At 41.7% G+C, this 10842-nt stretch overlaps 1 long non-coding RNA gene across 1 annotated transcript; it reads right to left on the minus strand.

Annotated features, from left to right (window-relative positions):
• Positions 1-378: 378 nt before the first annotated feature.
• Positions 379-3298, minus strand: LOC123724448 (uncharacterized). Its single transcript, XR_006756998.1, has 2 exons — positions 3038-3298; positions 379-2010 (listed from the first exon to the last, which is right to left on the minus strand). It is a non-coding gene; the product is annotated as an uncharacterized lncRNA (long non-coding RNA).
• Positions 3299-10842: the final 7544 nt, after the last annotated feature.

The raw sequence follows: 10842 nt of genomic DNA on the forward strand, positions 1-10842 counted from the left end.
AGTGCAGAATTAGGGTTTACACTAGTTACTACAGCCACAAAGTAAAAATTGTCTATATCGTAAAAATATGATTTTTTTTGTCTTAATTTAAGGTTAGGCATAACGTTAGCAGTGTGGTTAGGTTTAAAAATCACATTTTTAAAAGAGAAATTTAAGAAATAGGTGGGCTTTTTGACTTTGTGGCTGTGGTAACTAGTGACCCGTGTTACTGCCCTGATGACACAGACGGGCTTCATCAACAACAGTAATGTGTGTTATGTGATTTCCGCCTAAATAGACATACCCAAAAGTAACTGCTATTCATGTGTAATTAAATGATTCTTACATGCAAAAACTTGGTATATTTGGAAAGACGACATCTGGAAGATTATGAGGAAATGATCAGAAAAAGTCTTATTTTATTGACAAGCTATTAGTGAATTATTGATGACTAGAGCTGGGAACACATCAAATGCCTTTCTACAACATGTGAATATCAGAAAAAAACAGGATTGATATACCTAACAACTATAAATGGGAAGATGTTTTAGTAAGTGGTGTCAGGTGAGGTCACAGGAGTTTCCAAGTGTCCATAAACCTCTCTAAAGTGGCATGTCTGTAAATTAGATAATTCCAGTGCTATTACATATTTGCAATCCCTAAAATGCTATTTGTTCAGTATAAAAACACAATTTCTACCATATCAACCTCACTCAAACATTGTGGTGGTGTTATGGTGTATCGAGGGTACATTCAAGTGTCCTTTCAACCTCTCCAAAGTGTCAGAATGTGGTAATTGGACTGTTTTTGTAAACTGGATATGCCTAAAAGTTATTGTTGACTATAAAACAACATTTCTACGACACTAACCTCTCTCAAACATTGTGGTGGTGTCAGGGGACAAGTGTTTTTTCAACCTCTCCAAAGTGCCTGAATGTTTAGGCTAGGCATATCCAATGTATTGGTCCCACATACAAATTAACTGTTTACAAAAGCAATATAAAAGCAACAGAGATAAATAAAAAATATATATAAAAGTGTCTTATCAAACACAAACTTGGTTACACACGTGTCTTTCACTAAAAAAGGCGCAAAAATAGAAATAAGCTGAGCTATTTACAAATGCCATTTGTGTTCATTTTACATCCAAGGTGTAGATTATTCGATTTCACCACAGCTTGTGCATGTCGTGATAGTCTTTGAAGCAGTACCTCTCTGCCAAGAAACAAAAAGTGTGGTATTTCACCCTTTTCACCCCTGTGTTTTGTGCAATGCATGCAGTTCCTCCTTTTGTTTTTTGGCATGTGTGTTGGATAGTGGCTCTCACCTTGAGTGGGGGGTCTTGTGATGGTTGTAAAGTTCCTTTGGGCCCCCATTTTAGCCATTTCCAACACCAGCTGCTCTTGGAAGGCCAACTGGGAGAGAGGGGTATGAACTTTTGCTTTGGCCATCTGCTTGTGGAGAATTAAATAATTAAAGTAATGTCCACTCCCTCTGCCTCTCCCTCTTTGTTGAGGCCTAGATCTCCTCCCTGCCCCACACCTCCAGATTAACTTGCAGAGAGGGCCTGCAGTGGGGGTGGTTGAAGAGGAGTGGGGTCTTTGTCGAATGGTGTATTTTTTTAATTTAAACTTTATTTACAACTAATTCTTATTTACAATAACCGGCCAAACCCGGACGACATTGGGACAATTGTGCGCCGCCCTATGGGACTCCCAATCATGGCCGGTTGTGATACAGCCTGGATTCAAACCAGGGTGTCTGTAGTGATGCCTCTAGCACTGAGATGCAGTTCCTTAGACCGCTGCGCCACTCGGGAGCCCTGATGGATGTAGAACCATCAGACGGGGTGATTGAAACTGCAGTGGGGGTGGTTGAAGAGTAGTGGGGCCTTTGTCAAGTGGTGGATGTAGAGTCATCAGATGGGATGATTGACATAGCAGTGGGGAGTGAAGACTTTGACCAGCGGGGCGCTTGCTGTGGAGGGGTGGCTCTTGAACGTCATCATCAAAATCCTCTGCATCCTCCACTCTGTGGTGAATAAAATAAAGGGATATATTGTTGTAAGACACACAGAATTACAGTTGTAAAGTAAAAACACCAAGCCTAAACTTTATCTGTACAGTGACTCACATAGAAAGTGTGAAACACACACACAATGCAAACAGTAACACTTTGGAGACAGGCAGAGGTAAGAACAACAAGTAAACAATGGCCATGAGAGTTTAGTGGCCTCTCCAAAGTTACAAGTATGAAACTTAGAACAGAAAACAGTTAACTAATATGAAACATAGACAATAACTACTTTGGAATTATATAACATTGAAATGACTTGTTACATAGGCCTATGTAAACTAAATCCAAAGCACAAAAATCAGACGACTTATAAAAGCTAAATACATTTAGTAAATTAGCTATATAAAGTCATGAAAATTATTTACTTACAGATCTAAAAGTAGATCCAATCCTTCTAGAAATAAATCTTTGTCGGCCGAGTCGAAATCCTTGTTGTCCAATTCGCTCCCCTGATCAGAGTCCGACTACAGTATTTTATTCAAAGCTTCTATGTCCGTATACTTATTCATAGCTGCCTTCTTTTTTAGCTTACTGTTCAACATTCCGTTTTTACCTTTTTTTCCACCCTTAAGAAGCCATCTTTTATGCTAAAGCGATTAAATCTGTTTACAATGTAATGTAGCATGCTCGGTGCTTCTTGTCTCTGAGCCAGATAGCAATAGTTCGCATTATACATAAAAGATTCTAGGCCTTTCTTTGTCAACCCAGGTCAACTGCATATCCCTGGAAAGCTTATCTCATTGGGTTCAAGACTGCCAATGTGCCATAGTAGCCAATCCCCTGTGTAATGGATGCCTACAGCGCGTAAGCAGGCAACATCATATTTGTGATGCACAAATATAGTAACTTGGTGGACATTCAATGTTGCCATTAAGTCATACTTCAGCAGATAACATTGGCAATATGCTAGATTTGTTCCTAACGATTCATTTCATACCCCCCATGTAGCTATAGCTCAAACACAGACCAAATTGAAGCTTACCTTGTAAGATTTTTGCTGTTTGGTGAAAACATTGTGTAAAATAAACAGTTTGACTCTCGGGGCAGGTGATCAATAATGGTAGGTAACAGGCAGACAAATAAGATATCCTCATGATCTGTGGAGTCCCGGCTTTCGGTGTGTATCAATGTATTCCGTGTTTATTTAATTTATGATTTTTTAAAAATGTTTTTATTGTATTTATTTCATTTATGCTTCACAACGCTAACCCGGAATGTAGGTAGCAGCCATCTTGAAATGAGGTCATCTGCGTGGCCTGCCCTTATAAATTTGTGTACCCATATAGGGTAGTAAGTCACACCAAAGATTTGAAGGCACCGATCAATAGCCAAGATACTCAGATTTCCGCAGACTAAATTAAATAAAACAAATTAAATAGGGTCCCCAAATATGGGGACTTTACATTTAAGATGAAAAAATACCCAGTTTGATAAACTAGTAGATTAATTACCCAGCCAAGCCAAGCAGATACAAGTAGTAGAATAATTTTGGTTGTGAAGTGCATTATGAGTTTATTGTGAGTTTATTTTATTTTTACAGAGACAGTGCACATTAATCAACGTTTCAGTAAAAGTGCCGGTTTTAGCCAGCCGGCTAATTTTCAACCGCAGTCTAGGGGCAGGTTATTATCAAAAAGCTTTGTCCTAACAAAATGCAATTTACAACTTGGCTGTCTATTGTATCACCCTGTCACAGGCCCTACCAGTCAACACCACCTCATCAGATGAGGAAGTACATTATTTATCAGGATTGCCTGCTGCAGTTGTTCGAGAGATGTCCAGTTTGCAGCCAAATATGCAACATAGAGAAGACCAGCAAGGTCGCCCTCAGCATCACGCAGACATGCCCTCGCTGTTTTGACCTTTGATCTGGTCAAAGGTCAAACTGTTTCGAGTTTTGTCCCAATCCACCTTCATAACCTAGCCTGGTGGAACAAGCCTGATCGCTGCGTTTTCCATTCTATTTTACTTCACATATTATGTGCAATCAGGTTGGTTCCACCATGCTAATCATAACCACCATTGATAATGTAATTAGTGCTTTGTGTGTGTGTGTGTGTTTGTGTGTGACCAACCAGTATCTTTGATGAGGGGCCAGGAGCTGATCTACGCTGCCATGCATCAATGGGGCACTGACAAAGACCTTACCTCCAGCCTCGTCTCTTGCCTGCTCACCAACGGTCATTGATGGGGAGACCAGAATTAGGTAGGTTCAGTCTAACCTGTTGAAATTTCAACATAGTATGTTTGTTTATCAGATATCACCTATCCTAACTGCCATTGGTATTACAACAAATCAACATGTATTTGTCACATGCGCCGAATACAACTGGTGTAGACTTTACCGTGAAATGCTTGCTTACGAGCCCTTCCCAACAATGCAGCTATATACAGGGAGTACCAGTACCAGATCAATGTGACTAGGCATCAGGATAGATAATACAAGTAAAAACAAAAGAACAGAGCAACAGCAGCAAATGATGAGTGCAAAAGTGTGTGTGTGTAATGTGTATGTACAGTGTGTGTGTGTGTGTGTGTGTGTGTGTGTGTGTGTGTGTGTGTGTGTGTGTGTGTGTGTGTGTGTGTGTGTGTGTGTGTGTGTGCGCGCACGTGTGTGCATATGTAGTGTATGTCAATGTGTTTGGGTTTTGTGTGGGAGTGTCAATGTAGTGTGTGATTGAGTGTTATATGGCTTGTATATATAGTCTAGTGAGTGTGCGTATAGTGACTGTGTATGTGTTCACAGATGCATCTATTGAGCCAGCACTTGGAGACTTGCAAGATGATGTTATGGAGTCAGAGGAATGCCCTAAAAATGGTAAAAGACACCAGCCACCCAAGTCATAGACTGTTCTCTCTGCTACCGCACAGCAAGTGGTACCGATGCACCAAGGCTGGAACCAATAGGACCCTGAACAGCTTCTACCCCCAAGCCATAAGACTGCTGAATAGTTAGTTACATTTACATTTACATTTTAGTCATTTAGCAGACGCTCTTATCCAGAGCGACTTACAAATTGGTGCATTCACCTATAATATCCAGTGGAACAACCACTTTACAATAGTGCATCTAAATCTTTTAAGGGGGGGGTTAGAAGGATTACTTTATCCTATCCCAGGTATTCCTTGAAGAGGTGGGGTTTCAGGTGTCTCCGGAAGGTGGTGATTGACTCCGCTGTCCTGGCGTCGTGAGGGAGCTTGTTCCACCATTGGGGTGCCAGAGCAGCGAACAGTTTTGACTGGGCTGAGCGGGAACTGTGCTTCCTCAGAGGTAGGGAGGCGAGCAGGCCAGAGGTGGATGAACGGAGTGCCCTTGTTTGGGTGTAGGGCCTGATCAGAGCCTGAAGGTACGGAGGTGCCGTTCCCCTCACAGCTCCGTAGGCAAGCACCATGGTCTTGTAGCGGATGCGAGCTTCGACTGGAAGCCAGTGGAGAGAGCGGAGGAGCGGGGTGACGTGAGAGAACTTGGGATAGTTACCCGGACTATCTGCATTGACCTCTTTTTTGACTCATCATATACGCTGCTGCTACTGTTTACTATCTGTCACTTTATTCCTACATATCTACCTCAATTACTTCATACCCCTGCACATCGACTCGGTACTGATATCCGTTGTATAAAGCCAAGTTATTGTTACTCATTGTGTATCTATTATTAATTGTATTATTAGGTGTTTTACTTTTCTATTATTTCTCAAATTTATCTCTGCATTGTTGGGAAGGGCCCGTAAGTAAGCATTTCACTATTAGTCCACACCTATTGTTTACGAAGCATGTGACTAATAAGATTTGATTTGACCGACAGATAGGCTTGATACTGACGTCTCTGAATGGAGAGAGACCTAGCACTCAACACATCCACAATGTGGGACTGAAGGAGATTACTTGTAAATAATACAGCACGTCACATCATCCATTACAAAATGGCGCCGACAGAGATGGTCGCCTCGCTTTGAGTTCTTAGGAAACTATGCAGTATTTTGTTTTTTTTATGTATTATTTCTTACATTGTTACCCCAGGAAATCTTAAGTCTTATTACCTACAGCCGGGAAGAACTATTGGATATAAGAGCAATGTCAACTTACCAACATTACGACCAGGAATACAACTTTCCCGAAGCAGATCCTCTGTTCAGACCACCACCTAAGACAATGGATCTAATCTCAGTAGCCACCCAAAGCAACGGAGCCGCAGAAGGGGCAGACGGAGCGGCCTCCTGGTCAGGCTCCGTAGACGTGCACATCGCTCACCGCTCCCGAGTATACTACTCGTCAATGTCCAGTACCTTGACAATAAGGTAGACGAGATTCGAGCAAGGGTTGCCTTCCAGAGAAACATCAGATATTGTAACATTCTCTGTTTCACAGAAACATGGCTCTCTCGGAATATATTGTCGGAATCGGTTCAGCCACCGGGCTGCTCCATGCCGACAGAGATAAACACCTCTCTGGGAAGAGGAAGGGCAGGGGTGTATGCTTTATGATTAACGACTCATGGTGTAATCATAACAACATACAGGATCTCAAGTCCTTCTGCTCACCCGACCTAGAATTCCTTACAATCAAATCCCGGCCATTTTACCTACCAAGAGAATTCTTGTCAGTTATAGTCACAGCTGTGTACATTCCCCCTCAAGCGAACACCAAGATGGCCCTCAAGGAACTTCACTGGACTCCATGTAAACTGGAAACTATATATCCGGAGGCTGCATTTATTGTAGCTGGGGATTTTAACAAAGGAAATTTGAGAACAAGGCTACCTAAATTCTATCAGCATATTGATTGCACGACACGCAGGGCTAATACTCTCCACCACTGCTACTCTAACTTCCACGATAGATATAAAGCCCTCCCACAACCTCCCTTCAGCAAATCCGACCACGACGCCATCTTGCTTGTACCGTCTTATAGGCAGGAACTCATACAGGATGTACCAGTGACGAGAACCATTCAACGCTGGTCTGACCAATCGGAAGCCACGCTTCAAGATTGTTTTGATCACACGGACTGGAATATGTTCCGGTCAGCCTCAGAGAACAACATTGACCGATACGCTGACTCGGTGAGTGCCTTTATAAATAAGTGCATTGGAAATGTTGTACCGTCTTTGACTATTAAAACCTACCCTAACCAGAAACCGTGGATGGTGGCGGCATTCGTGCAAAACTGAAAGCCCGATCCACTGCATTTAACCACGGAAAGAGGTCTGGAAATATGTCTGAATATAAACCAGTGTAGTTATTCCCTCCACAAGGCAATCAAACAAGCAAAATACCGGTACTGGGACAAGGTGGAGTTGCAATTCAACGGCTCAGACACGAGACGTAGGTGGCAGGGTCTACAGGAAGTCACGAACTACAAAAACAAACAACAGCCACGTTACGGACACCGGTGTCACGCTTCCAAACAAACTCAACACCTTCTTTGCCCGCTTTGAGGATAATACAGTGCAATACTATTGTTCCTGTACCCAAGAAGACAAAGATAACTGAACTAAATGACTACCGCCCTGTAGCACTCACTTCTGTCATCATGAAGTACTTTGAGAGGCTAGTCAAGGATCATATCACCACCACCTTACCAGCCACCCTAGAGCCACTTTAGTTTGCATACCGCCCCAACAGGTCCACAGATGACGCAATCGCCATCACACTGCACACTGCCCTATCCCATCTGGGCAAAAATAATACCTATGTAAGAATTCTGTTCATTGACTATAGCTCACCATTCAAAACCATACTCATCATCAAGCTGGAGGCCCTGGGTCTCAACCCTGTGTAACTGGGTCCTGGACTTTCTGATGGGCCGCCCCCAGGTGGCCCTCAACACTGGGGCCCCACAAGGGTGTGTGCTCAGCCCTCTCCTGTTCTCCCTGTTCACCCACGACTGCATGGCCATGCACGCCTCCAACTCAATCATCAAGTTTGCAGACGACACAACAGCAGTGGGTTTGATCATCAACAATGATGAGACAGCCTACAGGGACTCCTCCCTATAGGCACTTGGAGTGTGGTGTCAGGAAGACAACCTCTCACTCAACGTCAACAAAACAAAGGAGATGATCGTGGACTTCAGGAAAACACAGAGGGAGCACCCCCCTATCCACACCGAAGGGACAGCAGTGGAGAAGATGGAAAGTTTTAAGTTCCTCAGCGTACACATCACAGACAAACTGAAATGGTCCACCGACACAGACAGTGGGGGGAAGGCGCAACAGCGCCTCTTCAACCTCAGGAGACTGAAGAAATTTGGCTTGTCACCCAAAACCCTGACAAACTTTTACAGATACACAATCGAGAGCATCCTGTCGGGCTGTATCACAGCCTGGTACGGCAACTGCACCGCCCTCAACCGCAAGGGTCTCCAGAGTGTGGTGCGGTCTGTACGACGCATCACCGGCAAACTACCTGCCCTCCATGACACCTACAGCACCCAATGACACAGGAATGCCAAAAAGATCATCAAGGACAACAACCATCCAAACCACTGCCTGTTCACACCGCTATCATCCAGAAGGCGAGGGCAGTACAGATGCATCAAAGCTGTGACAGAGAGATTGAAAAACAGCTTCTATCTCAAGGCCATCAGACTGCTAAACAGCCATCACTAACTCGGAGAGGCTGCTGCCTACATTGAGACCACTTTAATAATGTTTACATATCTTACATTACTCACATGTATATACTGTATTTTATACCATCTATTGCACCTTGCCTATGTCGCTCGGCCGTCACTCATCCATGTACTTATATGTACATATTCTCATTCACCCCTTTAGATTTGTGTGTATTAGGTAGTTGATGGGGAATTGTTAGATTACTTTTTAGATATTACTGCACTGTCGGAACTAGAAGCACAAGCATTTCGCTACACTCGCATTAACATCTGCTAACCATGTGTATGTGACCAATAACATTTTATTTTATTTTATCTTGCAAGTCTTGCATGGAGATGAGGTGATGAAGTCCAGACTTACAGATGGGCTTGATAGTGATGCCTCTAAAGTGGAGAGAGACCTGGTACTCTGCATTAATTTTACTAGACACAACTTTTACTTGTATTGTCTTTTTTTATTATGGAATTGAATGATATCAGTCAATATGGGGAGGGAGAAACCCTGTGTATTCTACAGCAGGATCATGGAACTCCTGTTGTATATGGGACACCACAATGGAATGTATGACCACTCTGGCATGTTTGCCAAGGTAGCCCCATTACCTCCAGACAAAAAGATGATAGGCACAGCATCTGTATCAGCTGGGAATGACAATGAAAGGTAACAGTGCACATTGTTATATTATGCATCTATTGTGTTATGTAAAGGGTTGTTTATTCTACATGGACCTTTTACTACATTGGAAAGTTATCATAACACTTAGTTTAGAATATCTACATAAATTCAGCGATTGCATTCTTCTCATATTACTCTGTGGGCTACTGACCTATTCAAAGCTTATTCCGGCATCTCATCATACATCTGCCGGTAGTTATTGAACTCAACCTGCAGGAAGTTTGTTTATTGTGATTGAGTGGGGGGGGGGGGAAATAGCTGCGGGTAAGGTTCTTGATGGTGGCAAGGACACACCCAAGAAACACCCACATAAAACCACGCCCCCAAGCCAACTCATGTTTGGCTTATGTCATGGCTGCCAGCATTTCTTGAGGAGCGAGCCAGAAAACGAGGCCAAATCAGCGGGTGCAGTTCCTCTTTAAAATGGCAGGCAATGATATGGAATAATTTACTCTTTATTGCATTGATATGACATTGACATTCTCTACGGAATCCTTTGTATGTGTTTAAATAAATGTTTCTTTGTATTTTAAGCAGTAGCTTTTCGTTTTATTATTGTAGCTGTTTGTATTATTGTTATTGTAGAATGGAAGCAATGAATAATATCATAGGCTAATTTAAGAAATAATTTGTTAAACCATAAAGTGTTCAAAAGAACCATAATCTGACAATTTCACAAATGGCCGTGGGCACACAAATTGGTTCAAACAGGTACGCTCATTTACAAAATGAGTTATAGCCTACAATTTAAGAGTGATTGTTGTAATCTAATTGTTATATACAGGCAATTCTGTTTTAGATGCTTCCCAATCTGGATAGGCCCCGTTTTCTCCATTTCCTGCCTGAATGACGTGCCCAAAGTAAACTGCCTGTAGCTCAGGCCCAGAAGCCAAGATATGCATATAATTGGTACCATTGGAAAGAAAACACTTTGAAGTTTGTATAAATGTTAAAATAATGTAGGAGAATAAAACACAATATATATGGTAGGAGAAAATCCAAAGAAAAACCAACTGGAAATATTTTTTTTGTTGAGAGACCATGCTCTTAGAAATGCAAGAGAAAGGTCATATTGTAAATTAGCAGGATGTTGTCTCTGGTTTTGATCCTGAATTTCTAGAACTGAATAAAAAAACTGAATCTCAATGCATCTGAGAAGTTGAAAAAATGAAACTTTGGTAAACTTTAAATTATAGTTTGTAAACATGATACACAGACAATGAATGCAATATCAACCATATTGAAGCTGAATATATAAATATTTAATTAGAAAATTTAATTACATTGAAATTGAATCTTAAAACTGAATATTCCTTCAATTCCGTTTCAATTCATGAATTTAATTAGTCAATTTACAGTATGCATTACAAATAAACAGATATACAAATTCAAAACTACAGTTGAAGTTGGAAGTTTACATAGACTTAGGTTGTAGTCATTAAAACTAGTTTTTCAACCACTCCACAAATTTCTTGTTAACAAACTATAGTTTTGGC

Source organism: Salmo salar, chromosome ssa01, assembly GCF_905237065.1.
Source record: "Salmo salar chromosome ssa01, Ssal_v3.1, whole genome shotgun sequence".
Classification (NCBI taxonomy): Eukaryota; Metazoa; Chordata; class Actinopteri; order Salmoniformes; family Salmonidae; genus Salmo; species Salmo salar.